This window comes from Nerophis lumbriciformis, linkage group LG35, assembly GCF_033978685.3.
Source record: "Nerophis lumbriciformis linkage group LG35, RoL_Nlum_v2.1, whole genome shotgun sequence".
Lineage (NCBI taxonomy): Eukaryota > Metazoa > Chordata > Actinopteri > Syngnathiformes > Syngnathidae > Nerophis > Nerophis lumbriciformis.
In genome coordinates this window covers 16027871-16042342 of record NC_084582.2, presented here as the reverse complement: position 1 = coordinate 16042342, position 14472 = coordinate 16027871, and positions in this window count along the sequence as shown.

The window sequence follows — 14472 nt, the reverse complement described above, 5'->3', positions numbered from 1 at the left end:
GTGGAACTGTGGACCAGCTCTATACTCTCGGCAGGGTCCTTGAGGGTGCATGGGAGTTTGCCCAACCAGTCTACATGTGCTTTGTGGACTTGGAGAAGGCATTCGACCGTGTACCCCGGGAAGTCCTGTGGGGAGTGCTCAGAGAGTATGGGGTAACGGACTGTCTTATTGTGGCGGTTCGCTCCCTGTATAATCGGTGTCAGAGCTTGGTCCGCATTGCCGGCAGTAAGTCGGACACGTTTCCAGTGAGGGTTGGACTCCGCCAGGGCTGCCCTTTGTCACCGATTCTGTTCATAACCTTTATGGACAGAATTTCTAGGCGCAGTCAGGGCGTTGAGGGTATCTGGTTTGGTGGCTGCAGGATTAGGTCTCTGCTTTTTGCAGATGATGTGGTCCTGATGGCTTCATCTGGCCAAGATCTTCAGCTCTCACTGGATCGGTTCGCAGCCGAGTGTGAAGCGACTGGGATGAGAATCAGCACCTCCAAATCCGAGTCCATGGTTCTCGCCCGGAAAAGGGTGGAGTGCCATCTCCGGGTTGGGGAGGAGATCTTGCCCCAAGTGGAGGAGTTCAAGTACCTCGGAGTCTTGTTCACGAGTGAGGGAAGAGTGGATCGTGAGATCGACAGGCGGATCGGTGCGGCATCTTCAGTAATGCGGACGCTGTATCGATCCGTTGTGGTGAAGAAGGAGCTGAGCCAGAAGGCAAAGCTCTCGATTTACCGGTCGATCTACGTTCCCATCCTCACCTATGGTCATGAGCTTTGGGTCATGACCGAAAGGACAAGATCACGGGTACAAGCAGCCGAAATGAGTTTCCTCCGCCGGGTGGCGGGGCTCTCCCTTAGAGATAGGGTGAGAAGCTCTGCCATCCGGGGGGAGCTCAAAGTAAAGCCGCTGCTCCTCCATATCGAGAGGAGCCAGATGAGGTGGTTCGGGCATCTGGTCAGGATGCCACCCGAACGCCTCCCTCGGGAGGTGTTTCGGGCACGTCCGACCGGTAGGAGGCCACGGGGAAGACCCAGGACACGTTGGGAAGACTATGTCTCCCGGCTGGCCTGGGAACGCCTCGGGATCCACCGGGAGGAGCTGGACGAAGTGGCTGGGGAGAGGGAAGTCTGGGCTTCCCTGCTTAGGCTGCTGCCCCCGCGACCCGACCTCGGATAAGCGGAAGAAGATGGATGGATAGATGGATGGAATGTGCTATATAAATAAAGTTTGACTTGACTTGATTTGATTTGGACAACGCAGAACAAAATTGACTTCAAGCTAAAGAAAACAAACAAAGAATTCACAGAATAAGGTTCATTTGCAGTTGTAATTATACTTTGGATTTGTTAAACTCACTTTAATGATGTAAATCCGCTCTACTACAGCGTGACCAATATTAAAATAGAGTAGCGTAGTAAGCTTAAGTCTTCATTAAAAACAAGGCAAATGTTTTATTTACCAAATATATTTAATATTTTTGGCCACTGTAACATTAAACACAGTTTGAACAGTAACACTGTGTTTGACTATAGGAAAATAAAACCCTGTTCTTTAATCAATTCATTCTTTGGCATACTACTAGATGAAGCCCGCGTACCGCAAGTGGTACGTAGGTACTACAGTTTGAGGATCTCTGATCTAGACCACAAGGAAGTGTGTTAAATGTAGATTAAACTTATTTGCAAGAAACACCTGCTCTAAAATATAAAAGTGGCTGGCTTTTAAATATTTTATTTTTGTACTGGTTGTTAAGTGTAGAAGCCCTGGTGGACCAGCCAGAACAACTGTTGTAACTATTCAAAGGATCAGTCTCAAAGACATGAACCCTCATGAACTTTCTGAATATTGGTCCATATTTGTTTGACTTGTTCAGTGTTCACATAGAATACTTCACTTACACAAAATACAATCACACGATCATAGTCTGTGTGGCATACTTCACAATCATAAACTTCCTGATGTTGCAATACTTTTTACACTTTACTGATTCGACGTGAGATTTGCTTGTGTGCAGGATGTTTGTGGTGTACGAGAGATGATGATATGTGATCCTGACCTATTTTTTGGTGAGTATGAACAGCTATTTATCTCAATGGGCTTCTGAAGGTGTTGAGGATGTGGCTTCAGATTAGGGCAGTGTTTTTCAACCACACTAGTGTACCGTGAGATATTGTTTGGTGTGCCGTGGGAAATTATGCAATTTCACCTAATTGGTCGGAAAAATATTGTTCGCAAATCAACAATTATAATCCGCAAACAATGTGCCGTTGTAGAGTGTCTGTGCTGTCTGGAGATCAGCAGCGTAACAATGTAATACTTTTCCGTACCAGTAGGTGGCAGCAGGTAGCTCATTGCTTTGCAAGCCTACTTTGAGACAAGAAAATTAATGATGGTTATGGTTTGAATATTATCGAACAATTGCGTCAGGTATTCGATGAGAACGACTTTATATTGTCAATATAGGCTATTGAGTTTCGTTTTTAACATTTTCTGCTGGTGGTGTCTGTCATGTATTGGTTACTCGGGTCACAGGACAATACCAGAACCATTGTAAGGGGAACTTAAGGGCGGGGGACACATTTGTTGTGTGTTGGACACCTGGAAGTGGAAAAAGTAAGAGCGGGAATAAAAGGCAGACAAAGACAATAGGCTTTCTTTTGGTGTATTATTAAGCTTGGATTGTTAATAAATGAACTAATAAGTGACAAGTTTGGCACACAACAATCAATCAATCAATCAATCAATGTTTATTTATATAGCCCTAAATCACAAAAGTCTCAAAGGGCTGCACAAGCCACAACGACATCCTCGGTACAGAGCCCACGTAAGGGACGTCGATGTGAATGACTATGAGAAACCGCAAATGTGGGTAACCCCCCCCCCCCTCTCTAGGGGAGACCGAAAGCAATGGATGTCGAGTGACATAATATTATGAAAGAACAGTCCTTAGTTGATCTAACATAGTAGTGAGAGTCCAGTCCATAGTGGGGCCAGCAGGAGACCATCCCGAGCGGAGACGGGTCAGCAGCACAGAGATGTCCCCAACCGATGCACAGGCAAGCGGTCCACCCTGGGTCCCAACTCTGGACAGCCAGCACTTCATCCATGGTCACCGGAACCGGAATAACCCAGCGAGGAGGCAGAGCAGAAAAGAAACGGCAGATCAACTGGTCTAAAAGGGGGGTCTATTTATAGGCTAGAGTATACAAATGAGTTTTAAGATGGGACTTAAATGCTTCTACTGAGGTAGCATCGCTAACTGTTACCGGGAGGGCATTCCAGAGTATTGGAGCCCGAATGGAAAACGCTCTATAGCCCGCAGACTTTTTATGGGCTCTGGGAATCACTAATAAGCCGGAGTTTTTTGAACGCAGGTTTCTTACCGGGACATATGGTACAATACAATCGGCAAGATGGGATGGAGCTAGACCGTGTAGTATTTTATACGTAAGTAGTAAAACCTTAAAGTCGCATCTTAAGTGCACAGGAAGCCAGTGCAGGTGAGCCAGTATAGGCGTAATATGATCAAACTTTCTTGTTCTTGTCAAAAGTCTAGCAGCCGCATTTTGTACCAACTGTAATCTTTTAATGCTCGACATAGGGAGACCCGAAAATAATATGTTACAGTAATCAAGACGAGACGTAAAGAACGCATGAATAATAATCTCAGCGTCGCTAGTGGACAAAATGGAACGAATTTTAGCGATATTACGGAGATGAAAGAAGGCCGTTTTAGTAACACTCTTAATGTGTGACTCAAACGAGAGAGTTGGGTCGAAGATAATACCCAGATTCTTTACCGAGTCGCTTTGTGTAATTGTTTGGTTGTCAAATGTTAAGGTGGTATTATTAAATAGGTGTCGGTGTTGAGGGACCAGGATGGGATAGTGTCTCCCTGGATTTTTTCAATGGAAAAAAATGTGCCTTGGCTCAAACAAGGTTGAAAAACACTGGATTAGGAGATGTTGTTGTGAGTTTGTGAAGCCCTTTGAGACACTTGTGGACAAGGGCTATATCAATAAACGTTGATGGATTGATTTAATGGACATGGACTCAACGCTGCTAAACTGAACTAACATTATTACAACGGATATGTTGACTTACCACCCAATACGAGTTTAGCAGAGTCAAAGTATAATTAAAGAGATCAGGAGCAAAAAACGTTTTTGGGCTGTGAGTACTTCTAAATAGTTTACGATTCTCTACCAGGAGGTAAAATATATTTTTCCTCAAAAATGATCTTTCTTTCACATTTCATTGTTGACTATTCAATTTTACTTCAGGACCAATTAGTGCATCGAAATGTGATGACATCATCCAAGTTCGCAAGTTCGCAAGCTTCGTGTCTCTTTTGCCACTATTCTAACTAAACTAAAGCATCAGTAATGAGTAACTTGATGAAATCAGTGAGTGTGTGGTGTCCTCGCCAACTAGTTTAAAAAAAAAAGACGCTGTCCTGATAAATCTGTTTTGGTAAAATGCTGTCTATTGCCTGAATACATAATGTACAGTATATGTGTGTAGCCACTACTCTATTGAATGACAAACTAAATGGTTCACTATATTGCCAAAAGTATTTGGCCACCTGCCTTGACTCACATATAAACTTGAACGTGCCATCCCATTCCTAACCCATAGAGTTCAATATGATGTTGGTCCACCTTTTGCCACTATTACAGCTTCAACTCTTCTGGGAAGGCTGTCCACAAGGTTGCAGAGTGTGTTTATAGGATCGGGTTCAGGTCAAGACTATGTCAAGTTCATCCACACCAGACTCTGTCATCCATGTCTTTACGAACCTTGCTTTGTGCACTGGTGCACAGTCATGTTGGAAGAGGAAGGGGCCCGCTCCAAACTCCAAACACAAGGTTGGGAGCATGGAATTGTCCAAAATGTTTTGATATCCTGGAGCATTCAAAGTTATTTTCACTGGAACTAAGGGGCCAAGCCCAACTCCTGAAAAACAACTCCACACCATATTTCCTCCTCCATCAAGTTTCACACTCGGCACAATGCAGTCTGAAATGTAGTGTACTCCTGGCAACCTACAAACCCAGACTGGTCCATCAGATTGCCAGATGGAAAAGCGTGATTCATCACTCCAGAGAACGCGTCTCCACTTCTCTAGAGTCCAGTGGTGACATGCTTTACACCACTGCTTTCCACGCTTTGCATTGGACTTAGTGATGTATGGCTTAGATGCAGCTGCTCAGCCATGGAAACCCATTCCGTGAAGCTCTGTGTGTACTGTACGTGGGCTAATTGGAAGGTCACATGAAGTTTGGAGCTCTGTAGCAACTGACTGTGCAGAAAGTCTTTGGACTGTGCGCTTCAGCATCCGCTGACCCCTCTCTGTCAGTTTACGTGGCCTACCACTTGGTGGCTGAGTTGCTGTTGTTCCCAAACTCTTCAATTTTCTTATAATAAAGCCCACTGTTGACTTTGGAATATTTAGAAGCGAGGAAATTTCCCGACTGGATTTGTTGCGCAGGTGGCATCCTATGAGAGTTCCACGCTTGAAATCACTGAGAGCGGCCCATTCTTTCACAAATGTTTGTAGAAACAGTCTCCATGCCTAAGTGCGTGAATAGGACACATGATTCCGATCATTTGGACAGATGGCCAAATACTTTTGGCAATATAGTGTATGTTTACTCTGCTGTTGTTGTCTTGTGATGCAGCTGTCAATGTAATGGCATCATGATGCTGCGGTCAATGTAAACCCTGGACCCCCCTGTCCAGGGATCACCCAACACAGGTGTTTGTTCAGATTAAATGAATTAATTACAGTGGTGGAACAAGCATTCCTCTGAAAAAGTTCATCTGTTTTCACTCATTTTTAGGGACAGGCTGGCACTATGTAGGATTAACCTATTTTTTGCAAAAATCCACATTTGTGGGTTGGCTGTTTCATGAAAAGTGCCAAAAAAAACATTGATTTATTTAAAACAGGGAACATTGAGAAGGTTGTTTTTGCATCTGAATTCTTCAATTGTGTACAAACCCTGTTTCCATATGAGTTGGGGAATTGTGTTAGATGTAAATATAAACGGAATACAATGATTTGCAAATCATTTTCAACCCATATTCAGTTGAATATGCTACAAAGACAACATATTTGATGTTCAAACTGATAAACATTTTTTTTTTTTGCAAATAATAATTAACTTTAGAATTTGATGCCAGCAACACGTGCCAAAGAAGTTGGGAAAGGTGGCAATAAATACTGATAAAGTTGAGGAATGCTCATCAAACACTTATTTGGAACATCCCACAGGTGTGCAGGCTAATTGGGAACAGGTGGGTGCCATGATTGGGTATAAAAGTAGATTCCATGAAATGCTCAGTCATTCACAAACAAGGATGGGGTGAGGGTCACCACTTTGTCAACAAATGTGTGAGCAAATTGTTGAACTGTTTAAGAAAAACCTTTCTCAACCAGCTATTGCAAGGAATTTAGGGATTTCACCATCTACGCTCCGTAATATCATCAAAGGGTTCAGAGAATCTGGAGAAATCACTGCACGTAAGCAGCCTAGCCTGTGACCTTCGATCCCTCAGGCTGTACTGCATCAACAAGCGACATCAGTGTGTAAAGGATATCACCACATGGGCTCAGGAACACTTCAGAAACCCACTGTCAGTAAATACAGTTGGTCGCTACATCTGTAAGTGCAAGTTAAAACTCTCCTATGCAAGGTGAAAACCGTTTATCAACAACGCCCAGAAACGCTTTCGGCTTCGCTGGGCCCAAGCTCATCTAAGATGGACTGATACAAAGTGGAAAAGTGTTCTGTGGCATGACGAGTCCACATTTCAAATTGTTTTTGGAAACTGTGAACGTCGTGTCCTCCGGACCAAAGAGGAAAAGAACCATCCGAGTTGTTATAGGCGCAAAGTTGAAAAGCCAGCATCTGTGATGGTATGGGGGTGTGTTAGTGCCAAAGACATGGGTAACTTACACATCTGTGAAGGCACCATTAATGCTGAAAGGTACATACAGGTTTTGGAGCAACAAATGTTGCCATCCTAGCAACGTTATCATAGACGCCCCTGCTTATTTCAGCAAGACAATGCCAAGCCACATGTTACATCAACGTGGCTTCATAGTAAAAGAGTGCGGGTACTAGACTGGCCTGCCTGTAGTCCAGACCTGTCTCCCATTGAAAATGTGTGGCGCATTATGAAGGCTAAAATACCACAACGGAGACCCCCGAACTGTTGAACAACTTAAGCTGTACATCAAGCAAGAATTGGAAAGAATTCCACCTGAGAAGCTTAAAAAATGTGTCTCCTCAGTTCCGAAACGTTTACTGAGTGTTGTTAAAAGGAAAGGCCATGTAACACAATGGTGAACATGCCCTTTCCCACCTACTTTGGCACGTGTTGCAGCCATGAAATTCTAAGTTAATTATTATTTGCAAAACAAAAATTAAGTTTATGAGTTTGAACATCAAATATCTTGTCTTTGTTGTGCATTCAATTGAATATGGGTTGAAAAGGATTTACAAATCATTGTATTCGTTTATATTTACATCTAACACAATTTCCCAACTCATATGAAAACAGGCTTTGTACATGATTCAATCCATCAAAGTTGAACAAGCAAACACCTGCAGAGCACGTCAACCACGGTGATGATTGTGGCCCTAAACAACCATATAGAATGTTTATGCCAGAAGCCAACCCTGCTTAAAAACTGAGTTTTAACAGCGACTGTACTACAAAATATGCATTTACTGAAATCGCAGCCGGTAATTGTGTGTGTGAACGTACATACTTTGTGCTGAAGTAAACACTTTTTCTCAATAATGTAAACCACAAAAGCCTTTTCAGATGAAACATTAAAATTGTGTATGTTTTTAATGTAAAATGATGCAATTTTCTGTCTGTAAAGTGTACAGTAGTCCATATTTCACTTGTCTACTAATTCACTATAGTCCAGTCACGTTGCTATTTAGTGCTTCATTAAACTGCTGAGCATGTCAGTGATAGCACGACCTATATAAGCATCTCTGTCTGCTGAGTATTGCTTAACAGTTCACTGTCATTGGACCACCCAGAGAGAGTGCTTCCCTCTAACGGGCTTTTCTCTGTGTTTATCTCTTGTGAATTTAACATATAAATGGAGCATAATAGTATTGTTGGACTAAAGTGGAGTCAGAGCGTGTGAAAAGGAGATGGGTTTGTGTTGAACTCATTCGCATGTAAGGAGCGGAGTCACTCCAATATCAACACCCTCAACATCAAGTCAACACAAGTCACCAAGATCACATTCCTTAACGCCGATGCACAAAACTTTAAAACGTTGTAAAATTTAGCATGACATATGGTTGATAAATAGTCACATATAATCGTAAAAGTAAAATAACAATGTGTCACATTAAGACCAGGGTGCACTGTAACCAAGGAACAAAGTATTCCACATGTGTGGCCGTATTCCATATGTGCAGTTTATTGCTGGCATAGAAATAAAACTGTCTGAATCTATACTACTGTAATCATGGGTGTACAGTATTTAGTGTCTCACTTTTCCCGTCTGAAAATAATCCAAAAGAGACTATCAATTTCCACTGCTGTCAGTCTATACTCCTCAATGGTGCAGAATTCCTGTATAGTGGAATACAATGTAGCGTTCAACCAAAATATTCAAGGAATATTTATTATAAGTCCAAACAGGCAAAAAAAAGTACAATAACTTGGATGTTGAAAAGGAATTGTATGAAATTATTGGAGACTTGTGAACATTGAACATTTAAAAATGAAAAACTCCAGCACGGATTAAAGGCCTACTGAAATGCGATTTTCTTATTCAAACAGGGATAGCAGGTCCATTCTATGTGTCATACTTGATCATTTCGCGATATTGCCATATTTTTGCTGAAAGGATTTAGTAGAGAACATCGACGATAAAGTTCGCAACATTTGGTCGCTGATAAAAAAGCCTTGCCTGTACCAGAAGTAGCAGACGATATGCGCGTGACGTCACAGGTTGTGGAGCTCCTCACATCTGCACATTGTTTACAATCATGGCCACCAGCAGCGAGAGCGATTCGGACCGAGAAAGCTTCGATTTCCCCATTAATTTGAGCGAGGATGAAAGATTTGTGGATGAGGAAAGTGAGAGTGAAGGACTAGAGGGCAGTGGGAGCGATTCAGATAGGGAAGATGCTGTGAGAGGCGGGTGGGACCTGATATTCAGCTGGGAATGACTAAAACAGTAAATAAACACAAGACATATATATACTCTATTAGCCACAACACAACCAGGCTTATATTTAATATGCCACAAATTAATCCCGCAAAACAAACACCTCCCCCCTCCCGTCCATATAACCCGCCAATACAACTCAAACACCTGCACAACACACTCAATCCCACAGCCCAAAGTACCGTTCACCTCCCCAAAGTTCATACAGCACATATATTTCCCCAAAGTCCCCAAAGTTACGTATGTGACATGCACATAGCGGCACGCACGTACAGGCAAGCGATCAAATGTTTGGAAGCCGCAGCTGCATGCGTACTCACGGTACCGCGTCTGCGCATCCAACTCAAAGTCCTCCTGGTAAAAGTCTCTGTTGTCCCAGTTCTCCACAGGCCAATGGTAAAGCTTGACTGTCATCTTTCGGGAATGTAAACAATGAAACACCGGCTGTAGTGATGGGATCGGCAGTTCTTTTGACTGTACTGAATCACGAGAATCAGTTCCTTAAATTGAGACATTGCAGCTGTAATAGAGATTCTGTTACTTTTAAAAACACTGTGTGTGCGTTTCCGGCCTGTCCAATAAACAAAGTGTGACTAAATGTCTTGGTTGTTAAATATGTTTTATTGCACTGAAATGAAAATAAGAAATAAATAAAAGTGGGAAATAAAAAAAATAGTAATAGCCTACTAAAATGCTTGCAATCAACAGTTAAATAAATAGGCCTCGTTTGTTCAGTGCAAAAACAAATATTAAATTAAGAAACCCTTAACAAATGCCAACATAAAAACTAAATGTTCTGTAGCAAAGAAAATGTCAACTTAAATATGCAAACAAAAAGAAAATAAATACCTTCAAAATAAAACAAATAAATTAAGAGCCAGAAATGCCAACATAAAAACTAAATGTTTTGTAGCCTACGTTTAAAAATATAACAAAGAAAATATCAACTTAAATGTGCAAACAAAAAGAAAATAAATAGGCTACCTTAGATAAAACAAAACAAATATTAAACCAAGTGCCAGAAATGCCAACATTAAAACTAACATTTCTGTAGCTTACATTTAAAAATATAAAAATGGAAATATCAACTTAAATATGCAATAAAAAAGAAAATAAATAGCTTAAATAATATAAAAATCAAGAAACTAAACACACACACACATACACACACACACACACACACACACACACCAAAAGTGTCAAACAAAGGAAAGATTGTTCTTGCACATAATGTTCTCTTTCAAGGTATTTTTGTCCAAAGATCTTGCCCCTACTCCAGATTTGCATTTAAAAATACAAGCTGGCTGACTTTGGATGAGCTGAGACAATTATTTTTGTTACAATAACTGTGTACATAATAGCCTATGTATGTGTACATACATTAGTTATTATTTCTATTTTAAATCTTCTCAAAACAGCCTGCCCTACACTTTACCCCCCGCACCTCACCCTCGCGTCGCTGCTGCTCAGCCTTGCCCTGCCTGCACTGACTTTCTTTCTGTCTCCTCTACTCTCATAACTTTATGTGTTGAGATAATGGGGTCTGGGCGCGTGTGTGTGTTTGTTTTCATGTGGCTTGAGTCAACATTAGCCGTTAGCTTGGAGAATGAATGGAGAACGGATGCCAATGGCATGAAACATATCCCCGCGACGGGAGGAGAATCACTCGCGGCATTGGGGCAAGCAGAGCAGAGAGCGAGAGCGTTGTCGTTCACTGAGTGATTCATGTCGTTAATCCGCGGTGAACGAATCGTTCGCTCAGTCCCTGCCCCCATGATGAGTAGCTGGCTGCGTCGTTCGCCGACGTCGAGGGTTCAGTGAGTCACAGAATGCGCCAGTTCCACTCATACCGGCACAGCTCAACTGAACTGAGAAAGGAACGAATCAGTTCATGAAGTGATTGGGTTCAGTACGTTCACTCAAAAGATTAGTTTGTTCGAACGAATCGTTCGCGAACGACACAACATTAACCGGCTGTGTTTGTGTTGCCGCAGCCAGTTCGCAATAGACCGCTTCCCACCTACAGCTTTCTTCTTTGCTGTCTCCATTGTTCATTGAACAAATTGCAAAAGATTCACCAACACAGATGTCCAGAATACTGTGGAATTTTGCGATGAAAACAGACGACTTAATAGCTGGCCACCATGCTGTCCCAAAATGTTCTCTACAATCCGTGACGTCATGTGCTGACGTCATCATACCGAGACGTTTTCAGCAGGATATTTTGCGCAGAATTTAAAATTGCACTTTAGTAAGCTAACCTGGCCGTATTGGCATGTGTTGCAATGTTAAGATTTCATCATTGATATATAAACTATCAGACTGCGTGGTCGGTAGTAGTGGGTTTCAGTAGGCCTTTAAAGCATTGCACACATCCTCAGTACAATATGACTGACATTACTATAACTTGTTTTCTTCCTGCCCTCAGGCTGCTCCCAAATAAAATATCTCTCTTCTGGCTATGCCAAGAAAACTGTTTGGTTTGTTGTGTCTCGTTCCAACTACTGTAATCTGCTCAATGCGGTGCTGTTTCCACAGTTTTCTTCGGTGGTAAACGGAAAAACGGTGGCAAGCGTAAAACCAGCACAAGTCGACGGTAATTCAAGAAACACAGTAGACACACTGAGTAATGGAATTCTTACCTGGCTAGGTTTCTCTTCACTTCGACAAGATGACCAATTATAAGTGATCAAAGAAAAAGGAAATGTGAATTAGAATAAATTAAAAAGACAGTTTATTTGAGTGCAAAAAAAAGAGAATACGGTGCTACCTCAGCTTGGGGTGTCTCGATACAAATGTTTCACTTCTGATACGATATCGACATTGGAGCTCTGAGTATTGGCCAATACCAAAATTAATCCAATACGATATCAGCACGAATCATACATACATTATATATGATCAATACATATATAATTATAGTTAAGTGATGATGAAAGAGTTGTTTTTATTCCCTTATTCCTATTTACTGTGGAAGCTGCTAATGAGTTTGGCTTGTGATGTTTGCAGATGTTTGGATGCTGGAGAAGTTCATTCAGATGGAACTCATTTAGCCGTGACACACAAATGAACGTTAAAACAACATTTACGGATCCAGGAATGGTGTGCATGGTTGCCGATAAAAATAACAGTGCCTTAAACTTAACTTGTATCTCCATAGTCTAAAACTGATTGCTTTGTCAGGAAATTAGTTTGGGTCCTTGACTGCTTTGACATGATGGAAGCCTTTTGATTGATGCTTGCATGTCCATGTTGATATCAGTATATATACTTTTACTTGTATTTGTCACGACGGGGTTTTCGCAGCTTGCTGTGGGGTTCGTTCTCCCGGGATGCAGACGGACCACTCCGGACAAGGCGTGCAGGTAGGAACATGGTTTATTCCTCAAAATATCAAAGTAGTACAAAAAAACGGAACACAAGGCAAAGGCACAAAGTGCTGATCGCACTTGGAGCTAATGCTACTTCTTAGCATGGACTAGGGACAAGCAATACTCAGGTAACTGTGGCATGAAACAAACAAGACTTACGTAGCAGATTGCATGAAGCAAACAATGACGCCAGGCCGACTGACTGGCAAAGGAAAGCTTAAATAATGCCTCTGATTAGTGCTCGGGAAGCAGGTGAGCGGTCGAACACTAATCAGAGACAGGTGGAAATAATAAGTAACCATAGTAACTAAAACAAACAAGGGTGCACAAAAACAGGTCCAAAACTAACAGAACATAAAACATGATCATGACAGTATTACTTTCTCCCCTACTTTGCAGCATGAACTGACTTGGTCTGCACTCAAAAGAGTAAGTTGCTGTGAGTATTGACTTTTAAAAGCTGTTAACTGACAATTACAATTATATAACAGTGATGAGTACATGTTACTTAAATAAAAAAAACTTGCATTGATTTTATGAAAGTGACATTTTGACTTTGAAACAGATTGTTTTAATTGCTATATAACTGTTTTTTTTTGTTTTGTTTTATGAGTAATGTGTTGTTGTTGGGGGTTGCTGGAGCCTATCTCTCCTGACAAGCGGTAGAAAATGGATGGATGGATGGGTGTTGTTCATACTTGCCAACCCTCCCAGATTTTCCGGGAGACTCCCGAAATTCAGCGCCTCTCCCGAAAACCTCCCGGGACAAATTTTCTCCCGAAAATCTCCCGAAATTCAGGCGGACTCAGGTCCATGAGGACCTGAGTCTGCTAACCCACAATATAAACAGCGTACCTGCCCAATCACGTTATAACTGTAGAGTGATGGTGCACGTATTGGAGTGTTGTGTTGGGTTTCGTGAATGGTTGGTAGCTGTTATTTCTCAGGACCTGAGAAATAACAGCTACCAACCATTCACGACCTGAGAAATAACAGCTACCAACCATTCACGACCTGAGAAATAACAGCTACCAACCATTCACGAAACCCAACACAACACTCCAATACGTGCACCATGACAGCAACCACCCACCCACCACCACGAAAAGAATACCTACCGGAATCAATAAAAGGCTATCGATGCTGTCATCTAGCAAAGCTGAATTTGACCAAGCAACCCCCCCGTACCAAAAAGCCCTTGATGAAAGCGGATACAATTTCACCCTCACCTATGAACCCACGCCAGGAAACCAGCCAAAAAAGAACAGAAAACGAAATGACATCATCTGGTACAACCCCCCATACAGCAAAAACGTCTCAACGAACATTGGACACAAATTCCTCAATCTGATTGACAAACACTTTCCCAAAGACAACACCCTAAGAAAAGTATTCAACAAGAACAACATTAAATTGAGCTACAGCTGTATGAACAATGTACGACAAATCATCTCAAACCACAACAAAACAATTGCAAATGAGCCGTCGACCCCCAGACAGAGCGACTCCAAAACCAACAAAGGATGTAACTGTCGAAAGAAACCTGATTGCCCTCTCAACGGGGGGTGCTTACAAACATCAGTTGTCTACCAATCTAAGGTAATACGCAAGGACATTAACACATCCGACACATATGTAGGATTAACCGAGGGAGAATTCAAAACCAGATGGAACAATCACAAGGCTTCTTTCAGGAACAAAAACCTGCGAAATACCACAGAACTCAGCAAACACATTTGGGACCTCAAAGACAATAATGTTGAATATTCAATAAGATGGCAAATTCTTGCATCCAGCACACCTTACAATAGTGGTAATAAAAGATGCAACCTATGCTTGAAAGAGAAACTGTTTATTATTTACCGTCCAGACCTGTCATCCCTCAACAAGCGCAGCGAAA